Consider the following 26,578-nt stretch of genomic DNA (forward strand, 5'->3'; position numbering starts at 1 on the left):
TTTTTTTTTTTTTTTTTTTTTTGTCTTTTTGTCTTTTTCCGTGTCCGGCAACGGATCGCGACCCTCAGTGTTGCCCCCGTACCGGACCGGGGACAGGCAACGGGATCGCAACCCTCGGTGTTGCTCCCGCGCCTCGCTCAGCCAGTGAGCGGGAACCGGTCTGTATGTGGGATCCGAACCCTCGGGTGGGAGCTCCGCCGCGCTTCCCAAGCGGCGCACTATCCAGTGCGCCACCGGGCCGGCCCCACTCAATCTGTTCTTTAGACCATGCATTAAAAAGCAGGGGCCTGGATTTTAGCCATAATTACTTGGGAGCAGGGGGGAAAATGACAGATTGGTCACTGACTTAGACTCTAGAGTCATAATGACCAGAATTCAAATCCAGAAGTACAGAAATAGCTACAAGGATAAGATATTTAATCTCCTGAAGTATTAGGTTCTTCACAGACAAAATGGGGAATAATATCTATCACAGTCTTATTGTAAAGATAAAATATACCTATCACACATTGTCCTGTGCACAATGCTCAATAACTAGTAACAATTATTATTATAAAAACAGAGGAATTTATAAAAATGGTTAAATCCATCAGTATAACGCAATGAGAAATTTCATCGTTCATTTCAACAGGATGTCTAAACACCAAATCAGCCAAACTTTTCACTACTGAGTAGTACGTTCAATTTCAGAAAATTTAGCAGATCCTTACCAACCTGAAGTCACTCTGTTACTCCAAAATAAAATTTTTGAAATCAAGTTTTTTACTTACGAAGTCAAATTGAAGTACAAGGGTGGGTAAAATTAGGTCTTTGCTATGTCAGCAAAAACGACCAAAAATGGCTTTGATCTATAAATCCTATATAATTGGAGCGGCAATGTCACAAGAGATTGCATATCTTTCTGCCTTTTAGTCATGGTTGTTGAGACTAGCTGAGATGTCCCTGTTCTTCAGACCTGAACGAGGGAAATATGAAGAAAAACAGATGAGAATTCATCATCTTAAAAGAAATAAGCTTTAGTTGAAGGAGGGTTGGGATGAGTCCTGTTTTGTTTTGTTTTCCCAAGTACTTTTACTGACTTGGACATTTTTTAAAACACAATTTTACTTTTTACAATGATTTAGAGGACAGTTACTCAATTTCACACTTTTCCATTTGTAATACTAGAGTAAAACTTATTTGTAAAAGTCCCTAATGTCTGTTTTTCCTACTATAATAGAAGCTGGTCGGAGTACCTATTTTTACTTAATTTATATTCCTGGGGCTTAATACCATGACTTCCAGGCAAATGGCAGGACCTCAATAAATGTTCGTTCAGTGAACGTTAATAGTTTCTGTGATCATCCATTCAAGAGTTTACTTCTGAATACAGTAGAAGTTGTTTCAACTGCTTATCAAACCAACTCCAAGAGTAATCTCTAAACACACTAATGTCTCTCACAGCTAAAAGAAACCTTGCAATTATTTATTGGGGTATCATCCATGTGCCATGCATTCTGCTCAGAAAAGCTCAATGTTCTACAACTAAAGTAAACATGGGGTCTTTCAGCCTCCTTGATGAAAAAAATATGAGTCAGGAACTTGTGAAGAATATCAAATAATTTGAATTTGAAAATATCACAATTTGTCAATGTTTAAGGAAGATTCTTTCCCTTGTGGCTCTAGCAGGACAGAGCCATAGGGAATCAATCCCAGAAGGAGTTCCTGATCGTTCCAGACCAGCCTCTTACTTCATAGATGAGAAAACTGAGGCCTGATGAAATAACGTGTCTGGCACAGGTTATTCACTTCAGTACTGCAAAAGCCAGGGCTGGAATCTGGGTTTATCCATTTTCAGGACTATATACCTTACACACTAGTATATTAATGAGGTCTGTGATGCTGTGAGAAAAGGATCATATGTATTACATTTTTATATTATCTCTTCTTAGTCTTACACTTCTGTGCTAGAAGTGAAGGCAAAGGCTGATATGGCTTTTCTAAAGAATGCTTTTCCTAACTAAAATATATTGTACTAAATAAAACTTAAACAGTATTACTATTCTACATCTTTCTTTAAAAGAGAAAAACTAACTCAAAAATGCTTTCTTGGAAACCACTTTACAAAACTGACGATCATAAAGAATTTTCACATGAAAATCAACAAATCGTTATCACTGGGCTACATTACTAATCCAAGATGCAGCATCAAATAAGTAACTGATAGGTGGTTATTTCTGTATTTCCTCTCTCCTTCCGGGGGAGGGGGAGTGTGTTTACAACACAGAATATACAAAGGGCCCAAAAGAACTATAAAAATATATTTATACTACATAAAAACCGAACTCTGCTGTAAATTACCCAAACATTAATACAAACTTTTTTTTTTCTTTCATAATATTTGTAAGGGCTCTTGGGAGAATGACTTACTTAGATAATGCTAAACTCTCAGAAAAGTTGTTCCAGCAAATTTGATTTGATGCTTTTATTTTCTCAAAAAGACATTATAGCAAAAGGAGGCATTCAAAAATCATTCTACTGAGCTACAGTAGAAGCACGTTAGTGTGCTGTCAATTCAGCCTCTTAAAATATCTCTTGGCTCCACACACTGTCTCTACAGTCCCTATGGCCACCCTAGATGAGTTCCTAATCAATTCCAGCTGTGCTGCTGCAATAGTCTCCTCACCTGAGGCTACTGCCACCCAGCCCCTGCTCCAATGCCACCAGTGCAGGCTACCAAGCCTACATTAATAACCCTCCACTGCTTGGCCTGGCAATGACAGCCCCCAGGATCTGACACCGACCTTGCTTAGAAGCCACATTTCCCTTGCACTATCCCTTTCTTCAGCTGAACTGAATCACCGCTGGAGCCCCTAAACTCCCATGTGCTTCCCAGTTTCTGGCATGTCCTTGCGTACGGTTTTCCCCTCACCAAGACTGTCCTTTCCCCTTGTTTATTCATCCAACAAATATTTATTGACAGCCTATCCCATACTACCTGCTAAAAATACAAAACCAAATAGGGTAATCTCCCCATGCCTAAGGGCGAGGCTGGGGGTTGGGGGCGGTGCCCAAATCCTATTCAATCTTCAAGGCCCATTTCAAATTTCCATGAAGACCTCCCTACAAATGGAGTCACACGTTACTGCTCCCTCATCTGACCTCCTTTGCCATACTGTCTGTACCTCTCCTGAATGACTAATCACCTTATCCAAGAGGCAACACAAGTATTCACAGGTGTTTGGGTATACTATACCCAAGCATGTGCTAGATTCTTTTCTTTGCATTATCTCATTAAGGTCTCATAAGAAAGTTATTTCTGTACTTCCTCTCCCTTTCTGCTCTATGCACTCCTTGTAAGCAGGGATATACCTTATCTACCCTTATCCATTTTGTAACATTCATGTTGCCTAGAACACAGTAGATGCTCTATACATATACACTGAAAAAATTAATAGATGAATCTATAAGTGAAAGCGTGGGGGGTGAAAGAGAAGAGAGTATTTTTTCCTATAAGAATTTTTGAAAAGAAAATATCTGTTCAACACTACTCTTCTCCCTTGTCTTGGTTCCCTGCAAATTATTTTAAAAACTAAATACCTTTCCTCCCATCCAGTATTTTTTATTTTCATTTTTTGCAGCTGGTCTGGATGGGGATCCAAACCCTTGACCTTGGTGTTACCAACACCACACTCTAACCAACCGAGCTAACTAGCCAGCCCTCATTCAGTACTTTCTTTAAAAGCCAATTAAGAACACCATACTTGCTTAAGACACACTTCTCCATACAAAAGGTCTACTTACTAGCTCACTTAACTGCTATTGGGAATTTCAAGGAAAAGTCTTAAGGGAAGCATGAGAGAGTACTTCAGCTGCAAGGAATGTATGTGGTTTGCCCCTAATTCTGCCAACTACAGAGAAAACCATCCAGAGTACCAGGCACCTTCTTCCAAGCATAATAGTAGATTCCTAAAAGCCTGTCATCATGTACAAACTTCTGTACCACCTTTCATGCTGAACAGGAATGTCTCCAAGAGTGCCAGAGGCACTCTATAAACAGTGCAGAAAAAGACACACAGGTATGGAAGAGGACAGGGCATCCCTGAGGTCAGCATCATGCTTACCTTCTTTGTACACATCCCTCCGAGGCTCGTACAATTCCTAATAGAGTTTGACCCCTACCTAATCCCAAACTATCCTGGAGAGTGCAACCTCTGCTCTCTTGCCTTCTCTTGATTTTTCCTATAATGTACAACCATCTAACACACCATACAGCTTACTTATTTTATTTATTATCTGTTTTTTCCCAACAGGAAAGTATATTCCATAAAGGCAGTATTTTTAACCATTTTATTATTATTATCACTATAGTCCAGAGAATAGAATGGAGCCTAGCCCGTAGTATGAACTAAATAAATGTTTGTTTAATAAAAGCTACAATTCTTTTATTATTTAAATAATGTTCTGATTTATCTTTAAGGGTACACTATTATCCATTATCAGCATCTCCCCCCTCAAGAAAAACCACTTATTTTTTAAACCTCGCTTTTTTTCATTCATAAATGATTGTAAATATAAGATCATATAACACACTTATGAATAAACAAATGAACACACCATAAACAAAATACACTGAACACATCTAACAACAGAGGCACAATATATTTCTTGCCAGTTTATTCATTTCTTGAAAGGTAAGATAAATATAAAACAAAAAGAAAACCAATTGAGATAGGTTCCATGAGAATCTCAGAGAGATCTGATAAGATCTTAAAATTATATGGTCAAAAGGACCTGCAAAAGTCTAAATTCAGCCTTACATTTCATTCATCCATGAATGCCCATTTACTTATTGATACTGAACTTGGTACTGTCAAGTCATGTAAGGCACGATCATCACCTATACAAATAAGATGAAGTTCAATAATTTCATTTATTAAACAGGTATTTAGTGAATGGTCACTAATACCATTACTTTACCAAATATACAGTTTTAGAACCATCATAAATTCTTTCAAATTTTTCTTAAAGTTCTACAGTATAACTACAATTTATGCCATCATTCTGACTATTGCTAAGATTCACTGCTATAAGTCTTCAAAAACAAAAACAAAAAAAATTTGAGAATGTTTGAGTTTTATTTCATGTGGTCTAGGAAATATTTTTCTAGTACTATCTCATTATAATATAAAATACAGCTCGTTTAGATAACTGTTACTTGAATAGCTCTTATACATTTTTTAAAGCAAGGCAATAAGCATTGATTAATTTTTCAAACTATCTTGAATATTATGAAGTTTACCTAAAATATTCATTACTCACAAGTCAGAATAAATAAACTAGCAGCAGAGCATCTATGTTAATAGACCATAACAGAAACTGGTTATGTAAGAATTTACTCAGTAAATCAATGTTGGGAAAATAGAATAGTTTGGTCAGGGCCCTCACTTCGGGTCCAGTCAGGTGTGGTTCAGCATCCTTTGTAAGCAAATTCTGTGTGTGTGTGTGTGTGTGTGTGTGTGTGTGTGTGTGTGCGCGCGCGCGTGCATGCATGCATGCGTGTGTGTGGAGTTGGTGCTACACCAATGTCTCTTTTTAGTTTTTGTTGCTATTCTTGTGTTCTTCAGAGAGAAAAAGAGACAAAGAGAGTTTGGTGAAGCAGGCGGGTGGGCGTTGGCCTTGGGCGTTTGCCCAGTGCAGCCATCCTTTCCAACCTATGGTTCCAGGTACTCTTTGGCCGGTTACTGAACTCATAGACCTGTGTGAAGGGGTCTGGGGACCCAGCCTGGCAATGTGAGGGGTTTGTGACCCAGTCTGTGAACGGGCTTGAGGGGTCTGTGGGCTCCAGACCCAGCCTGGCAATGTGAGGGGTTTGTTACCCAGTCTGTGAACGGGCTTGAGAGGTCTGTGGGCTCCAGACCCAGCCTTAGCTCAACAATTGGCCCAGTTGGTGCAGGATTACCAGCAGGTAAAATAGCACCACAACTGGCATAGTTGTGGTTGAGTAGCTTTACATTTGGCTTCACGAACAGGATTAAGAACTCTTCAATTGGCGCTGTGAGGATTCCAGGCCTTAGCCTAGCCAGACAATCAATATAATTACTTTTCCTTCTGAAAATATAGGAAAAGTTGGTGGGATAAAAGAACCATATAATTAATACAGATACAACAACTATATCACATTTATAATGAAGTAAGATAGATTTTCAGGTCCTAAGTATCAGCATCAAATACCTAATTCATACGTTTCAAAATAATAAAACATATTTAACAAAAAAATTTCTCGTGCATTAATATTATAACTATGAATTTTATAAAGATAAAATATGTGTTTTTTTGTTGTTTAACTCAGAAGTCCCAACCCTTTCCATAAACTAAAAAGAAGTTAATAAAAATTTGAGGACATGAGCTTCTAATACGAGTTTCTTGCAGTAATTATTTCCAACTCATGTAAGATAAGATGATGCATCCCTAAAAAGATGTCACTAAAACCACTTGATACTGATTTACTTAATCATGTGGTTCTGTGTATCATGGAATCTAAAAAATCTGAGTTTTATATAGCCAAAACTAAGCAAATAACCAGTGTTCTGACAATGAGCTTTAAAAACTATGGTCCTTAAGTTATCCACACTAAAATTTCCTAAAATTATGACATGAGTACAAATAAAACAACTGATAATTTATGGGCAGGATTGACTAGAGAAGTGACATCTTGGCAAAGTCTAAAGAGTTAAGGAATCAAAACATGTATTGTCAGTGGCTCCCAAGTAGGTCTCAATAGAGCTGATTTTCATAAGGCACAGAAAAGTGTGCTGATTCAAACAAACATCATCTAATCAGTCTGCTCTGAGCTAGGAACAAGGAAAGCTCAGGACAGGTTAGATATTATGGTGTAGGAAAACTGCTTGTCAGGCAGTGGGACCTAAATAAAAGTAAAGGGTTAAGGATTACCACCTTTGAGCTACTATAAACAAGCACTTTTTCTTTTACAAACCAGCAACATTTTACTATCCCTTCCACCAAACTTTGAGGAGGATTGGAAAGAGAGCACCATTTCAAAATATTTGCTTGGAGCCCCGAGTTTTACAATCATGTCACCGAGCTGATTGAAAGCCCAGCACAACAACTGTGGTTTTAACTACTTAAAGCATCATCACTACCTATTGGGAAAGACCTAAACTAGACCAGAGGGGCACCACAGACTACCCAAGCCACACACTAGATAATAATTTCCTGCTGAATATTCCACCAACTGCCACTCCTTAAAAAAGAGTAAGAAAGGTAGTTATTGCTCTTGTTGAGAAAATAATTCCATGGACTAGCACAAAGATAAAGAAGGCATTACTATCTTTCCAAATATGTAAGGAACTAAATTTGTATAGTCTTCAGTCGCCCAAACAACCAGCCTAGAGTTAGACAAGCAGCATTCCAAAACCTTCTGCTCCCAACTAAACATAAGGTACTGATCTGCTATCACCATTCTCCCACAAAAATTAAAAGTTTTTATTTCCATTTAGCTGACACTTAAGATTTATAAAATGTTCATTTTTCCTTTCGTAATCTTAACTCATCACAGGTTGCCAATTGTTGGTAATTTAAAAATCCCATCCAGTTGCACTTATATGATATGACAATTAACTTATAATGACGGATAAAAGAGGTGGATGTTTAAAGGCATTGTGAACTCTTTTAGTACATCCATTTAATAAAGAAAAGCTCCTTCATAAAGGTCAGAAAATTTTCTTCTTTAATCAGACTGTAAAAGACAGAATAACTCTGAAAGTATATTAAATTGGTTGGGCCAAGAGTAGAATAATAGAATGTAGAACCTTTTGTCAGTACACTGCAGAGGTGAAGAAATGTCTCCATTATCTATTCTTTTAATTTAACTTTTATTATGTTTATAACTTTTAAAATAATGATTTCCTAAATAACTAGCAGTTTTTATTCACAAACTATATTTACAGATTCCTAGATGTGATTTTTAAATATCTGATGTCTAAAGACATGACTTCCAAGGCCTGCAGGGTCTCTGCATACCTCTGTGCAAGCTGTGTTATACACAACCCTAGGGGGCGCCATTCATGTCACAGAACATAGATCTGTGTATTTATGATGACAATTTCCTACCAGAGGGCAGTAAACTGTCTTGCTCTAACAAAATCAATCTATTCTGACAATTTCCCAACATTTGGAAATTAAGTATCTCAAGAAAGGGGTGCCTTTTTTCTAATTTACACTAAAGAGCAGAATAGGGTAACAGCTGCCCAGACTACCTGGCTGTCATGCCCTGGAAGTTTGGGGCTGGATAATGGCTATTCTCCAGGTGAACTCCCAGGAGCAGAACTCTGATAAGGCATACCAGGCTTCCTCCCTGAACTGCAGAGCAGAGATTATCTTCTCCCAAGTGAAACATTAAAACATCATCTTTGAAAATATCATCTGGAGTCTTAACTCAGCAATGTTTAGTCCATATACATTTGAGTGGATTCAGTCACAGTGACAAGGTATGTGGTCAGTGTATTTCACTATAGTAGTTTCTTAAGGCCACCATGAGGCGTCACAGTATATACACATCAGTTAAATCACTTTTTCACAACTAAATCTGCTATGATTTTACAAACTTTTCTCCTGATCAACAGCTATGAGTGATTTATACTTTCCTGGACAGAACAAAATCTAACAGCCCTAGAATAACATTTAAAGGCTCTTTTGCTTAAGATTAGAATGAGCAGCTGTGAGACTAGGATGGTTTTTCTTAAAATCAGACTAATAAGCTTAAGGACATTTGATAAACTGGCATGCCATTTAACAATGTGTCATTGTTTTGCAAATTCTTGCTCTGTGTTCAGTGGACGCAGAGAGCTACACCAAAGCCATGTTTCAGTTTATTATCTGTTAAGCTACCAAAATCATATTATACCACTAAATAAATTAGTAAGATAATAAAATAATTTCAGAGTTAATATGTATAATGTATTACATATAGCTTTATTCTAACAATACATCTCATTTTAGTTCTTTAATCATTTTAACCACCATTAATTGGCTAAAAATCTTTTCTACATCATTTTGAGCTAAGCAGATTTCTATAGCAAAAGACCAAACTACAAGTCTTACTTCTTGATTCCAGCTCTGCCTCTTGGAACAGCCTGGATCCTAGTTCCTTAATCTGGGCCTTGCTTCCTTCAAATTCAAAATGATGGATTATACTACTCCAAGATCATCTGCAGTATCCCTTTTAGAGCTAAAATTCTATTATCGTCTTTGGGTTTATCTGAATCCAAAACTATTTTCTTTTTTATACTGTGGCACAATTATTTTTTAAAAAATCACAGATATCTCATCTCTACATAATGCAAACTTTTTTAACTTTGGAATTTTACCATATGCTTGGAAGGCTTAAAGAAATGTTACTGAGGAACAACTGTGTATATGGCGATGTGCTTGACAATATAGGAAGACAAATAGAGAAAAGACCATTTTATCCTGAGCTAGAAGGCCATGCTTTAAACCCTAGGCTTTAAACCCTAGCTTACAATTGGGTCCATGCACTAAGGAGTGGTAAGAAGCACAAGAGACAGGATAAGGGAGGAAGTGATTATAAATGTGGCTTTGGTAGACAGAATAAGCTGGGATGAAATGCGAACTCCACCGTTTACCAGAAGAATTACCTTAGGCAAGCTGCCAAGACTCTGAGACTCAGTTCTCTCATCTAAAAGAGAGATGATGATTCTTACTTTACAGGGTTGTTGTGAGGTAGAAAGCAGAGTGTGACCACGAGATTCATAGTTGACACTGCTGCTTAAAAACTGAGGGTGGACGGGAACTCTACCTAATTATCCTAAAGATTTTTATTTTCATACTCCACTTTAAATGAAAAGCCATACTAAAGAGAAAGTTCATAGTTTCTAACCACTTCCATCTTTATATGCTTTCTTCAATAAACACATGCTCTGGTTTCTTTCAAATTGCAATTCTTCAACAAACCTTTTCTTTGCCATCAATAGTATACCTTGTCCCAAACTTGATACAAACACTCAAATACAAATTATAAAAATTAACTTGGAATAAAAGGAATCTATAAAAGTAAACATTCTAAATAAATTATTTAAATAAAAAAGGTTCTGGAGTTCTAATATTATCAATCTTTTATCCTTCTACCACAGTAAAATAATTACTAGACCTCTTTACTCTTGGGGAACTTTGAGATAAGATCCTAATAAATAAAACCTTTCTATTATGTAAAATATTAATTGAATAATTGATCCTAATATAACTTTTGGATAGAGATATCTTTTTTATAGTTGGCAGAAGTATTATATTGGCTTTTCTAACTGGCGTATAAAACCTCCCCCTTCTACACAGTGCCAAATTAAAATGCATTTTAAATTTAAAAAGAAAAAAAAAAAAACCTTAGCACTTTCCTTCATTGTTTGAAAACATCAGTTGATATCAAATTATTATGTGAATGTGTTCCAGAAATAGAAGCAGTGCAGATATCTAGAAATCAAATCATATTTTCCAGTTAATTTTCATTGTAATTTCAGAAATACGTATGTCTTACAGGGAAAAAAATGGCCCCAATAACATAATCTAAATCTCACTTAAAAATCCCAGTATATACTTCAAAGCTCATTCTTCGTTAGTATGTGGTCCCTTTGTATTTAGTTTACCATCACAAGCTGTAAAAGAAAGTTAAGTCAAATTCACAGTCTTTCCACATGATCTTAGAACACTTATTTAAATGCACGAATAGGTTTAAGTACAGCAGAAATGTAAGGCCCATTTCACTGATATTTTGTAGCCCACAAGGCATGAACAATTAAACAATCATATTTTCAATGTCATTGCTGTCTCAGGAATTTACAATAACTTATCAGGTTGAAAATAAGAGGGAAAAAAAATCTTAGATCAAAAGAGAGAAATTCTGTACTGCACGGGGGCAGTTCTCCAGAGAAGTGGCCAGAATAACAGGGTTCTGGTCTCAGGGAAGCTCATGCAAACCCAGTGACCTGAGTCAGGCCACTTAACAAATTTGAGCCTGTTTCTTCATCTGCAATATGGGAATAATGACACCCTACTATCTACCTCACAGCATGGTTATAAAGAACAATTAAGATAATGAAATAACATTGTAAGACATCACTGTCCCTTTAAGAGTGACAGCCTTGCAATAAAGATTTGATAATTTAAAGATTACCAGGATGAGAATAAAGAAGCCTTAATTGTTCAAGCCTTTATTTGGAGACCATGCCAAAGATGCAGTAAGGCTCTCTAAAGAAATTTGTATTCAACTCTGGGAAGCTTGGGCAGACCAGGCTGTCTTTGCAGGTGTAGGCTGTCTTTCACAAAGGGGAACTTCCTATGTTTACTACAATATATCAGAAATGCAAATTAGAGGAGAGTAATTTATTAATTGTGCAGATGTGAAACTGCTCTAAATAAACATGCCCTAAATGAGACTGAACTGAAAAGGAGGTATCTGTCTTGACCAACGTGGCAGAGCCAAAGAAGGATGCCTGCATGTAACCAGCTTCTAAAGGAGAGAGCTAAAGCCATAGCTGCTCCTAGGGAGGAAACGTTTGTTCTTCCTAACACAGATGACACTAATTAAATGCATGACAGGTTTATTTTATAACCACAAAACTAAAATTTTTACCATCTTTTAAAAAAGGAAGTCTGAATAAGAAAATTCCAAAAAAATAGGAAAGAAAATGTAAACTACCTTGTTTTATTTATTTGTAAATAAATTCAGTCTTAATTATAACAGTATAGGCTGGGGTGAATCCATGACATGTCCCAGCTTTAGTGATGGGAGAAGAAAAAACAGGATAACAACATATATGAAAAGTCAATCATAAACACCACATTCTTGATTGATAATATGTCAATAAAAGTATGTCAACAATGACCCATAAATAAACAAACAATGTGATTTGGCAGTTTTAGTCACTAGAGCACCTCAGTACAGGCAACACTGCCAGGGTTTAAAAACATATCTGCAGATGATGTAATCCCAGAATTGCTGGCTTTGCTTCATTCCAGGCAGGATTCATTTACAGGACTCTGATCTTGATGCTGATCCACTTCTGTACGCTGAGGGCCTCTTATACCTCATATATAGTATAAAACTGAGCAATTCAATTAAAAAAAAATTGATCAGACACCTACTATATTACATCCTACAGCTGGGGGTACAAAGATGAGTGCAATCCAGATCTTACTACTTAAGATCTTACTTACACTTTTTGCTTTAAGATCTGAGGTCACCAAAGCCATTCCTCAGAGATGTTCTTGCTCACACTTGGACCCCTATGGGCTGAATCTTTCTGCCTACTTATAGTCTATTTCCATACACGATCCTGCCTTAGGGGACCTCCTGGAACTTAGCTTTTCATGCCCATGAATCTATGGTTTCTGCCAGATCCCTCATGCTCAGCTACACACTGTCCATACATCCATGCAGCCAGCTAATATTTACTGAGTCCCTCCTATATAGCAGGCACTTTTATAGTCATGGAAGACATAGTAATGAACAAAACTTGGCACTATTCTTACCAGATCTCTTATGCTGAGCTAGATGTCCTCATCCTTACCAACCAGCATAATTCTGCACATTCACTTACTAGTATCTATTGAGCTCCTACCATGTTCTAGGTGCTGGGAATACAGTAGTAAACAAAACAAAGTCCCTGATATCATGGAACTTACCTAAACTTGGTGTGACACAGCCCAATTTTGACCAGTGGTCTCCAAAGTTGGGTTCTCAAGCCCCAAAACATGAATAAGATAGTCCACTTCGAGTAGATGAGAGGAAAACGTTATAATTTTAAAAAAATTCAATTTATCTTAACTTTTTAAATTTCTAAGCTATTTATATTAATAGGCCAATACATAATTTATAAATAAATGTACCTATATTGAGGATAAATGCTCAAATTCTATGAAGGGAATAGCATTAAAAAGTCCATGGCTAGGATAATCACACACATAAGGTGAGGTGTTTGGCCCAGATGGAGTTAGCCTGGGACTTCCACTGAGTCCATTTTCTCTCTGACTGAAGTAAGTATTTTTTGAGGATTTCTGGACATTTAGCTAGACAACCAAAGTTCAAAGTTCAAGTCCATCCCAATTTCCCCTCCCTAATCATCTATCGCCCTATATTCACCATCCCTGTATCCCATGGATATCAAGGCACTTTTACTTTCTACTTCACATTTGGTGCATGTGTGCCATTATTATATTAGAAACATCCTGAGACCAGAGACATTGTCTTTTTATTCTACTAAGCCCAAAATTCCTAACCCAGCTTTATACATTATGGATATTCAATAAATACATGTTGCATAAAATAAAGACAATTCAATATATGGAACCCACAATTACCAAACAGAGATGATAGAGAGTAATTATTTGCTTTACCAAACATTGCTCCTCTCCACAAAATGATTAGTACGTGTTCCTTTACACAGCTCCCCTATGTGTACTTTACAGATCACTGATTACTTAATACAGAGACGTGGGAATAGTAAAATTTCCATCTGTAAAACCAGTAGCCACTGCTAACTAAAGATCAATTAGAAATAAATATGTAGCATTCTAAAATTATAATATGTCAATAAAAATATATAGTTCCATTTTGAAAAACTAAGTCAAATCTTTTCAGGAAAACATCTAATGAAGAAAAGTACAGATGATCCTAATTCTTAAGAATTATGCATCAGACTTGAAAACCACTAAGTTGTATTTTAAATATGTATCAGGAATGACATTAAGGTCACATTGAAAAAAATCAGAGAAAACAACTAACAATGGATTCATGGTCACAGTTCCTTGTGCAGTAAACTTATCACTGTGTGTGAGACTAAGTCCCCACGTGGGTAACTCTGTGCTCACCTGTGATCCCATTCCTCAAGACTTTTCAAGTTACAGAAAACTTGTACAGATTTGCCTTTTTCGTGCAAAGATTATATGTAGGGAAGTATTAACATAAAACAAAACCCCAGTCTTACAACAAATTCTGAACATCTTCTTCGGGTCTAAGCATGTATAATTCCAAATAAGATGAGAATGCATGTCCACATACAAAACTTAAAAAGAAGTACATTATTACCATGAAGACTGGTAAATGAGATCCGAATGGTTGTACTTTCATGATGCCAAACAGCACCAAGAGAAGAAACGGAAGAAAGACTCATTAGTTATAATTCTATGTGTCTCTGTTCCTCTTTGCTGCTTTAATCTAAACATTAGGGTCATTATCGATGTTGTGAGCTTATGGAGAAATATTTTCCCAGGTCAGCTCTTCTTTATGATTTCACTTATGAATGTATTTGTTTGTTATTAAAGCACCCACGTTTGGCTTCTGGAACACTGAGCACAATATGTTAGAAACAAAGTTTTAATCTACACTGGGCTGATGTCCAGAAATGACCAGCCAAAAGAGGGCCACAAATAAATCTGAGTGAAAATACATAAATTCTGAGATGTAATAAATACAAAAGTTATGATTAAAAGAACAGACCCAGATCACTACGCATAAAAGAAGAGAAGGACCAAATTCATGGGTGCCCTCCAGCCCACGGCTTACTAAACCACAAGAGAAATTGCAACTGTAATTTCTGAAAACTGCTTGATGGAAGCATTGAGCATAAATTATAATCTATAACCTCTCATGTTTAAAACCTTAAGAATTCCATGCTATGTTAATACTTGGGCTATAAATCTTAACAATGTACTCCTAATTAGTATAATTTATTTAAATAAAAGTATTAGCTACAGTAGTTTATAATATTTTTATTGGTATCTGTTTCAACCCCTGTACATCTAGCTCAAACTTACTACTCTATTAAATTTGCTTTTAACATTATTTAGTATATGTAGGATCTTTTCTGAGAAGTTATATAGTCAAACACTTTCTTTTGGTTCAATTATGTTGTCGTTATAGACTAGAACATTAATAGCAATAAATAAAAAGAAAGTCCTAAACACTTGACTGAAATATAACTATAATATAAATTGAAAGCTTTAAGGGCTGGCTGATTAGCTCTGCTGGATAAATTGAGAGCTTTATCCAAAAAATGTCAGTGTCCTTTTAAATAAACCAGAAGCCAAAAGGATGCACCAATATTTAATAAGCGAAATTAGGGTTAGAAGCCTGATTTCTAAAATTCACTCTAGTGCTTGAGCCAAATCAGTTTTACAATCTTAATGGCAATTAGAACAAACATAGTGCCACAGCAAGAAATTTTCCCCATATTTCCATGTCTAGCTCCTATGCTGGAATTGCCAGTTTTTCACTGGTATATACTCAGTACTATTTGACACCGTATCTACTAGAACAATTAGCACAGATTAATTTATATGATAGATATTTACATCTACTGACCTTTTCTAGCCAGTAGAACATTTTTACTTTGAGGACATATTCATCTTTATATTCCCAAGTGTAAGTCAAGACCAATATGCTGTAGGCACTCAATCCATGAACACTGTATTAAATTGATAAGAGTTTCTGTTACCAAATCTCACCAACACTTGACCAAATTCTATAGTTTGGAAAAGTTGTTCTTTGAACATGACCCAAGAAAACAAATGATGTCAAATGCTATAAAACTTAAACTAATTCAGTTTACCAACCTACTTAAATGAGAACACTATGAAAGCGGTTTATTGTGAGGGAATAAAACACAACAAATGGAAGCCCAGCACCTTTAGTAAATAATCATTCAGCTAAAACAATGCCAGAAAAGCACTCTCTTAATAAAATCATCATCCACAAAAGCTACTTTGCTAAAATAGATAAACATCCTATTTACGTGTTTCATGGATCAGGGAGAAAAAAAAGACACTTAAAAAAAACTGATGAACTTTCAATCTTCTATATCTGAATTAGGCTCTGACCTTGCTGAATTTGCAAAGATAAAAGAATTTAATTTCAGATGAATAGGGATCTTAGTACAAAAAAGTAACATGTTACTTTGCATTTTCTAAGTGATTTGCTACTTGTATACAAATGTGTAATTTATAAAATCTCTTCTACTTATCACAGCAGAAGTAAAATAAATCAAAAGAACCCTTAAACCACTTCCAAAACTGATGAATTAGAGCTTTTGCTTGACACTATACCTAATTCATGTTTCATCAAATGCTCTGAATTGAAGGCCATGAATCTGCTTATTAACTTTTCCACTAATATTGAATCTTCTTTCAAAGAAAATATCTGAAAACTATTTTATAATACTATCTATGTTATTTTGTTAAATAAATTCCTCTAGTAAAATATATATTCACTGATTAAGTATGAAAAAGTACCCGAGCACAAATGTTACAAAATATTCAGCAAGGAAAACCCAATTCTCATGAAAAAACAAATGATTTCTATTTATGTACCAGAGTAATTAATAAATATTAAAAATAACAGTTAATATAGACATTTCTATAATAGATATACCAACCAGAAAGAAAGGTGACTAAATATCAATTTGTAAACTAAGTTTTAGGCTGATTTAGTCTTGACAGTTGACAGTAACCTCACAGATGAAAATTTACAACTGGCCCCAGATCAGAGACTTTTTCATCAAACTACCTTAGAAGTGAAAAAGAACAAAGTTCCCACCTTATCACTCCCAAATAAAGATTTCTCTTGTGGGGAAAAGAAAAATTGGGGGGAATTCTTAGCTGAAAGTCACTCCAAACCTTTCATTTCTAAATTCCTGGGATGTGGCCCTAATGACAGGTAGAAACAGAAAATGTCCTTGGAGACAACTGTGGCACTGTAGGCAGGTGGTCTAAGACAGGCCTAATAACTTACTACCTCCATGACCTCAGGCAAGACATTTAACCCAAGACTTAGTTTCCTCATCATTAAAATAGGGTACATCTCACCAGAACGTTGTTGTGAAAAATAAAGTAATAAAAATAAAACGTGTGCCTCATAAGGAGGCTCTCAGTCCAAATTATCATTCTTCCCAAAGCAAAATACTATTTGAGAAATCCTTTTAAAAACTGCATTCACCTTTCCCAGAAGTATAAATTAAACTGAGTAGTCATTCTATCACCTTAAAATCCAAAAATACTTGGATAAGATTACTTCAATGTATTTCATAATTCAACAGGTGCCTTTATTTCACGTAGACCTGTAAAAGGTTCCTCATACACCCTTCCTAATTGACATTTATATGTAGGGAAGTGTGTAAGTCTCAAACTCATTTATCAACAATTTTATTACATGGGTAGTGATAAATACTAAAAGGACTCAAATCAAAGTAAGAAAAAAAGGAAGTTCAACTCCATATTCCCATTCTAAAATATCTGTAGGTGTATCACAGATGCACATTACTCTCAATAGTACAATAGGCTGAGAGAGAAAAAGAGGAGTACAGAAAGAGAGAGATGAAAAGGGTGGGGAATGGAGAAGGGGAAGAAAGGAAAAGAGGGAGAGAGGGAGAGAGGAAGGGAAGGAAGAATGGGTGGGAATAGAAAGAATTAAAAAGGGAGAGAGAGGAAAAAAAAGAAAATTATAGATTCAGTAACTCAAAAGATAATCAAAGTTTGACAGCTGGATGTAGAGAATTATTTTCTCATTTTCTTCCATGCTCCACCACATTCCCTTTGTAGTCAATGACAACTCTACACTTGGGTGAATTTTGAGAGGTACACCAAGAGATGAAAAACTCAGCATTTTTTAATATTAAAAGAATCAGCATTGCTAATAAGACTCCCACTGAATTACTCAATCTGTGGCTTTCCTACATGAAGGAATGTAGTCATGTCAATAAGTAAAGTTGTATCAATAAACAGTTCTTTAGCATTAACAGTTGCAGTCTATACCAAATGAAGACTGATTTAAGTCTTACCGTAACAATAAACCAGATACAGCTTTTATTCCTAGTGACATACAGAGTCTTCTCCATGACATACTTTTCATTTTCCTATACAGTGGTTTTACAGGACATTAAAAGGAAAGATCTTAATATTTCATAATTAATTATTATTATTATTATTATTATTTTTTTTTTTTTTTTGTCTTTTTTCCGTGTCTGGCAATGGATCGCAACCCTCAGTGTTGCCCCCATACCGGACCGGGGACAGGCAACGGGATCGCAACCCTCGGCGTTGCTCCCGCGCCTCGCTCAGCCAGTGAGCGGGAACCGGTCTGTATGTGGGATCCGAACCCTCGGGCGGGAGCACCGCCACGCTTCCCAAGCGGCGCACTATCCAGTGCGCCACCGGGCCGGCCCCATAATTAATTATTAAAAATAAAGGTTTCTAGAACCTCTATAAAACAACACAACCTGAAAACATTCTCATCTAAGAATAAACCAAATTTGCAGAAAACACTTTCTATTTCTATTTTTCTGATAGATGGAAAGAAACACATGCAAGTTACAATAAAACCCCTTCATGAAACCTCTAATAACAGTAAACTATAAAAGTAGCCTGAATTTTGTTCAGTGTTATACAAGAAATGTTCAACATGCTAGAGGTTTCAAATGTTATGTAGATTTTAGTGTGTGTTTGTTAAATACAACTAAAAACTACAAGAACAATGGAATCACACGGTCAAAATGTAATACATGAGGTTCACTGAAATGTGAACTAACCAACCTCTGTGTGTGTGTGTGTGTGCGTGTGTTTAAGCTTTCCTTATCTAGAAGCCTTTCACTCTGCTCAACTTCGGTGGTACAAATAATGTTAACTACCATTTCACCAATCTGACTTTATTACCCTCTCATGCCTCATACCCGTATATTTGGAGCCACAGGGTTTCAAGAGATAGTTTGAGTTAACATATAATGTTAAGAAATCTTTCATGATTTGCCAGCTTGCAATGAATTCAAAATGTTCAGATGGATTAGAGATCAAAATTATTAGCAAAAGAATTTTTATTGGGTTAAAGGGATAGAAATGTCAGGTAATTTCACTCTGTGGACTAAAAATCTAATAGGATCACAATCCCTTACTTAAAATCCTTAGGTCTAGATGTGCTTCAGGATTAAGATTTTTGTGGGTTTTAAAAAGGTAAAACGGTGCATACTGCACATATCATGTAACATTCCTAGCTAGATCTAGGATAACAATAATCAATCAATCAACCAACAAATATTACTATTTCTACAGTAAAATACATGAATATCCTAAGTGGCTTGAAAACTACTTTAAACAGACCTACAACAGTTTGGGTTGGGTTTTGCTAACAAATGAGTTTTGATGCCAAACTTTTGGAGGAAAAAAAAAACCTTTCAGTTTTTCGGAGCTTTTCAGATAAAAGATTGTGAATCTATTTCCAATACTATTACATATCCAAGTACAAAGACATTTTCAAAATGTACAGAGCTTATTAATTTACTGAAGATCAAAAAGATATGACAAATTAAAACTTAGCAAACTGAGAACATGTTCCTGGCAAAATATAACCTTAAAAGTTAAGAAATGCAAAAGTTACTTAATTTTAGTTTATTCAGATAAATTAAATGATTGTTGGGACTACTTAAAAGTAAATTTCTATGTTATAGGCAATGTGTATTTATTTGAGTAACACTATACTGTTTTAGAACCCTGTTATCTGTAGTCTTGTACTTTCTTTGCATTTGCAAACCACAAGTTGCATTTTCTCTAGCTTTTGGTTTTCACACTGTTTGAGATTTCAGGGATTTGGTGCATCTCCCATTCTTCTCAGCTTGCTTTTCTTTTTTAAGCATTACACATTTAACATTTCTCAATCTTCCTGTCTTGACACAGGGTAAGTTTTAATTGTTTATGAATAGTGCCCCAAGTAATTATAATAGAACAGTTAAAGTACCACAGTTTACAAACGATTTAACGTGTGTGTATGAGTACATTCAAGGTTTTCATTATGATAACCGCAATCTCACTTGCATTCTTAAATCCTTTCTCAATAAGAAAAGGAGTGGCTTTATCACATTGTGAAATACCTATAAAACCCATAGCATAATTTATCTATGTTTATTAACCAGGGAAATCATAACATTCCATGCATAAACATCAGTCACTTGTGTCTTGACTGAAGAAAGTTTGAGAACAGATTTCCTAAGATACTCTAATACGTATCAAAGTCACCAGAGAGAATGTCCAGTGTTTTCAACTAACCACCTAGAAATATGAAAAGAACTATTCTCCTGTTCTGTTATGCCTTTTTAAAGAGGTGGGAAATCATTCCCCAAACTTGAAGAAGCACTGTACTTTACTCTGGTATGCTTCAGCTTTGCTTTTCTTTTATTTTCTCCTCTGGTTATTCTTATTATTTCCTTCCCTAACGAATTACTTGTCCAACACTTCACTTCTAGTTAAAAATGCACCAGTGTTTCATGATATTAGAGTTGGGAATTACTTTAGGGAAAAGAAAAATTAAAAGGCACAGTTTTGAGAAATGTCAAACAGTGGGGATTAGGGTGAAGTGAGAGAGAACTATAAAAACAGACACTATATATTGAGTGCTGACTATGGATAAGGGTCATTATGCACACTGTCTTGTATAATTCTCATATTATTGCATGGTAAATATTAATATGCCCATTTGACACATATAATAATGGAAAATGAAGAGATGTTAAGTGACATGCTCAAAGTCCCACAGCTAGTGAGGAACAGAAGCAACAGGAGAAGAACCTACGGCTCTCTGGCCACAAATCCTCTGCTCCTTGCACTACACGTGCTACTACAGGAATATCTGGAGGGTGGTGAGGGCCCTCTCTGTATTACAAACATGCTGACTGAAATATAGCCACAGAATGAGAAGCTGGAAAAGACCTCAAAAATCAATGAAGTCTAACCCCAAGTTCAGAGAATGAGTCCCATTCAATCTTTATCCATCTGTCCCTTGTAGATAAGTTTCTCAAAGTACAACAGAGGACCTCGCATCTGCTTCAGAATCACCTGCTATACTAGCTAGAATCTAGATTCCTGGGCCCCACACCAGAAACACTGTATCTGATCTGGAGATGGGGCCTAGTGACCTCCGTGTTTAGCAAACACTCAAGGTTGGTGTTTTCCAAACTATAAGTCATAAAAACTATTTAATGGATGATACCCAGTATATTTTGTTTAATAAAATAGCTTGAAACAGATTAGATTTATAAAAATTAGACAGAAACAAAAAATATCAGAGGGCACTGCACTTTGTACTGTTTCAGGAAACTTTTGTTTCAGTTCTTTCATGTGGATTGGGATATAAAAGGTTTTTTATTTTTTTATATCTCAATCAAAAGCATTTGAGAAATACAGCTGTTTTAAACAATTTTTACCCTCATTCTTACTACTTCTTTGAAATAAATTATTAGTCTTTTAGTTATTACTTTTACAAAAAATACAAACTTGTATGTCCTTTTTAGGATCTCAGTTATTCCATTCCAGGAACTTCTGTTTAAATCTCTAACCTTTTCACCTTAGGACTATGTTTAACTACTAATTTAATTACTTAATCAACATCTTACAAGACTTTTAATTTTTCTAAGATTTTTCATAAAAATCAAACTCATTCTTATTAACTTTTTCTTTGTATTTTAATACAACCTCCTCACTATTTAAAGTTATTTCACCTTGAACTGACATATATTTTAACTACTAAGTTTATATTTTGGTGAGTGTGTCAATGCTTCATGGTCTACACTTAATCCTTTAAGTCTTTCATTCCTTCATTCTCTCATCTTCTATTTATATATACTTTAGATAGAATTCTTTACTGGCTTGCCTTCTTTTGCATTCCTTCATGTAACTGGCACTTATTTCAATTCTTACCTTATCTTTTTATTTGGAAAAAAAAAGGAAAACAATCCCCATTAATACATGAGGATTTTCTGGGTGTACCTCCACAGTTTTAGAATGATGCACTGGCATTTCAAGTAACTATAACTGCCTTCTAAAGGATAATATGATCACGTATGAATGGTGGGTGAAGCTGTAATCAAAAAGTGCTTTCCTCAGGTATGACTCAAAATATAGAAATACCTACAGTTCGACACAGTATGTAATGACTGCCTTTGAGGTAGTACAAATCCACTGACTGAATTATAGTCACAAAATCTTCAAGATGGAAGAATCTCCATTCAATCTTAGCATCTGTCTTCACTCACTACCTTCAGAGCACTGTTTCTCAAAGTGTAGCCTGAGGACCGCCTGCATTTTAACTACCTGAGCCGCATGATAAACACAAACCAGTGAAATTACAATGTTTTTGCTGAAGTTGGGTGTGTTTTCATTCCACAGTGACAAGAAGGAATCTGAATAAAAACAAAGAAAAGATACCACTCAGACCCATGTTAAAAGGTGTCTTCAGTGGTAAAATGTTAAAAATGAGGTGGGCTTCAAACTACAAGTTCAAAAAAAGTGTCTTCTTAAGTTATACACCTCCTTAAGTTTAAATCTTCTAAAATATAAGTAGGCCACACTGGTGGTGATGCAATATATCAAAATTAATTGCCTAAATTTAGCAATTTAGAACCCTTAAATACCACAAATGTAAACATTTTATGCACTTTTGTAAGACAATGGTAATTTCAGGGCTTTCCTTTACTACAACAAAAACAGGCACAACTGTAATGAGCCTATTTTCAACAAGTCTTTTTCTAAATAGGGTTGAGCTGTGAAACTTTTATTATTCCTATTAAAGGTTTCTAATGTAAATGTAATTGATATTCATGCAAGACCCACATAAAAATATGGCTCTTACTCTTTATGAAATGTAGGAAAACATATACCTTAAGTATGCTGGTTGTGACTAATAATTAGAAATTGTAATTACACTGAAAAATATGGTTTCATAAATACTTTAGCCACTGAGTTAAATTTTCATGAATTGTGCCACTTTATTTTTATATCTGCTGTTCCTTCTTTTTTTTTTTTTTTTAAGTACATATATAGAAAACCTTATCAATTACATAGTTACTTACAGCCCAGGCCAACCATAATTATATGCACATCCTAGCTTTCACTCAAAGCTATGTTCTGGGGCCGGCCCGGTGGCGCACTGCTACAGTGCGCCGCTTGGGAGCACAGCGGTGCTCCCGCCAAGGGTTCGGATCCCACATACAGACTGGTTTCCGCTCACTGGCTGAGCGAGGTGCGGGCACAGCCCCGAGGGTTGCGATCCCGTTGCCGATCCCGTTGCCGGTCCCGGTCCGGTACAGGCGCGACACTGAGGGTTGTGATCCGTTGCCGGACACGAAAAAAGACAAAAACAGGAAAAAAAAAAAAAGCTATGTTCTAAATTCACTGTCTACACAAATCTCTGTCTATGGATCAAGTATAAAGATCAGGTCTATAAAGTCAAAGATGATATATATACACACACTTTTCAAAACACATTAAAAGAAAAGCTATCTCACAAATTCTTAAACCTGGAACTTTTATTTTTTTTTATTTGTATACTTAGGTATTTTTTTTTTAAGTTGCAAGTTTGAAACTTTTTAAAAATCCAAGTCTCTAATGGAAGATTCTTCCTAAAACTGGAATAGTACCTCCAGACATGCAGCAAAAGGAAACATAGATGAGCAACTTTTCAATACCTAGCATTAGATGTGAAACACAAATGAAGGCTTCAGTTTCAGAACTTAATAGAGTTATACAGAATAATAAAATGGGAAATTTGGAAACTCTTACCAATGGAGAAGCAAAAACTTTTTTAAATTCTTATTTTGATTAGTAAGCCTCAAATCTAATAAATACATTTTAGATGCAAATAACTGGTAATTCATTGTCAAGGTGACTTTTAGATCACTATTACAAGTTTTACACTATCAAAACTACTTTGCTGATTAAAACTGTTCTTGAAAATACTGTTTCAAAGAAGCAGTCATTTGATATCTCAAAAAAAGGCAAGAGGTTATTGGACTGCTTTTATTCTGGAAATTACTGATTCCCATATTAATTTTTGAATTGGCTAACTCTATTTCCATGGGGAAAGAAGTAACATTAAAAGTTTGCTGCAGTGAACAAAATAATGTCTCACATGTATGAATGTGGTATTATTTAGTAATCAGGAATGCATCTTGAATACTCTTGCCATATGTTCAAAGATGAAAAACTTCTCTTCCAAACAAGCTTTAAAAAAATCAGACACTGAAATCCACATATTCTGGTGTGCTCTAAATCCATCTTATAGAACCACCTCATTCCAACCACTCCAATTGGCCTGTTATGTATGTGACATATTCTGAGATCTACAACTGAACAAACCACCTAATTATCAGCAGTAATGCAATATTTATATTCCATAAAAATGTTGGACGCAGAACTTACATTATATAGATCATCTGAAGTCCTCAGTAATGTCAAAGTATATTTTGTTACCAGATGGAGACTACCAAAAAAGGCCTGGCATTCAAATTCAATTCCTCCTCATACTAAGACAACACTTTGTTAATGTACACAATATCCCAACAAGTCAGAAAACGAAACACACAAGGTCCCTGAGTTTTCTTTCATGGAAAACTGAGTTCAAGTCCATTTTCATTCACAAAATACAATCTCCAAATTCATTATGGTAATATTACAAAGCACCATAGCTGATTTACACAATTTAGTACAACTAATTTCCTTAACATATCAGCAACTCAGAGTACCTGGGGTGTTCCTTTCCAATGGAGGGGCAAATTTGCAAGCTGGTTTTCTGCAGTTTGGGCTTACTGTGCTGCTTTCAAAAGTTCCATAAATCGTCAGTTTTCACCTACACTAGTTACCTCTCACAGACAAACTTCACAGACACTTACTGTTCCACACATAATTTGCAGATTTTTCCACTTGGGAGGCATACATCTGAAAAAGGCACTTAGAACTAAAAGTCACTGTTTACTGCATATACAGACTACTAAAGTGTTCTTAATTTCTCCAAATACATAAATTTTGAAGGAAATTAGGATCAATTTTGAATCAACCTAGTGCACTAAATGCTATATTTACTACACTGCTCAATCCTTCCTTCCCCAACCCAAAAGTGACTGTTATAAACACCATAGGTTACTCAAGAAAGAGAATCTGGGAGAGAGTAAACAAATATCAGTCACTTTAGTTAGGGAAGGCTCCTGAACAATGCTTCCTTGGGTTTTTAATAATTCTCTCCATTCATAACTGCAATCTTTTCATAGCATTGTCTCGCATTAAATTTACTAGGCCTTCAACTCTGTGTAAAATTTCATCATCAATTAAAATGTCTATTTGAAAATAAGTTTTTAAATGATGCTTATCTGCAGGTGAATGTGAATGAACATTTAAACTATCTTAAAATAATAGTAACCAGTAGCTGAATTAAAAACACTAAGAATCATAAATTAACTCCTCCTGTCGGAAACTCAATGAGACAAGGTTCCTGGAGTGTTGAAACCCCAATAAAGTACCTTCCTATGTGATCAATTAGGACCCTTTTGTCATTACTAACAGCCATCTAGCTTCTCTTTATGAAGAGTTTGCATACTTACCCAGGAAAACAAATGGAAAGTACACAGGGAGGAAGATGAACTGCAGCAAAGCCTTTGTCATACGATAGTGTCCTATAAAGTATCAAATAAAGGCACATCATTAGTATGATAGGGGTTTACAATAGTAGAATCCCAAGTCCTGTAACATCTAGGAAGGAAGGACACTGAAACCCAGGAGTCCAGCTCCCCCGCCAACCGGTCCCCTTTCTCTACCCCACCCCCATGCCAGAACTGTAGGGGCAGGAAAAGCAAAGAAGCTCCCATATTCAAAAGGCAGAGACTGAGGGGGCAGCCCAGCAAGCATTCCAGGGTGTCTCCAGCACCGTTGCTTCCTACTCCCCGTATGTACAAAGCAGAAAGTTGATCCATTCTGCAAACGCAAAACCCACACCGTGATCATTCATCAACTTGCACAAGTGATCATCGTCCCCAGGACAAATAACACCAGTAACCAAATCATAGAGATCAATAGGTAGCCAGAGCCTCTCGGTGCCCTGGAACCAGTAAGAGGTGCCACCGCGGCGGCAGCGGGTCCAGGTATCTCAGCCCTCAGCCCTGCAGACCTGGGCGGCCACAGCCGTCTCCCAAACGCCCGGCCCGGTCACAGTCTCGAGATTGGAGATCGGAACCGACCGGGCAGAACACATTCACCAGAGCCCACGGCGGCAAGTGCGGGACCACCAGGTCTGCGAGGTCCGGGTGGGGGGAGCTAGGAAACAGGGAGGAAGGGAGTGAGGGATCCCACCCCGGCTTTGTTGCTGGTCACCATCAACTTTGCATCTTGTACAAAATGTCGATCTTAAAGGCTGACAAGACAGAGGCAGAGGCAAAGGGAGAAAGAGAAAGGGAATAAGAGTCCATCTTGCTTTGGGGAAGAGGGGGAAGAAAAAAAAAATGAAGTGCAAATCCCACACTCCGGGCGTGAAAGTCTGCTAAACACCTTTCCATAACCGAGGAGCAACGAGTGGGGTGTCCCTGTGCCCGTGCCCGCTCGAACTGGCGGCGGTCTGGACAGAAAACGCCTCCTCCTCTTCCTCCTTCCCCTCCTCCTTCTCCCCCTCCTCCTCCTCCCGCGGGCCCCGGCGAAGATCCCGCCGCCACTGCCTCTGCCTCCGCTGCCCCCCAGGGAGGCACCGCCGCCGCCCGGCCCGGCGCTGCCA

The 26,578-nt window shown here is 36.5% G+C and overlaps 1 protein-coding gene across 5 annotated transcripts in view; it reads right to left on the minus strand.

Moving 5' to 3' along the window:
• BBX (bobby sox homolog (Drosophila)) overlaps window positions 1–26,578 on the minus strand; it is a 284,645-nt gene that overhangs the window by 254,923 nt on the left and 3,144 nt on the right. For all 5 annotated transcript variants that reach the window (XM_008588833.1, XM_008588813.1, XM_008588839.1 and 2 more), the window contains exon 2: window positions 25,419–25,490. The gene's annotated coding sequence lies outside the window, so the exon portion shown is untranslated. The remainder of the gene's footprint in view (window positions 1–25,418; window positions 25,491–26,578) is intronic.

This window comes from Galeopterus variegatus, unplaced genomic scaffold (genome assembly GCF_000696425.1).
Source record: "Galeopterus variegatus unplaced genomic scaffold, G_variegatus-3.0.2 Scaffold132, whole genome shotgun sequence".
NCBI classification, from domain to species: Eukaryota; Metazoa; Chordata; class Mammalia; order Dermoptera; family Cynocephalidae; genus Galeopterus; species Galeopterus variegatus.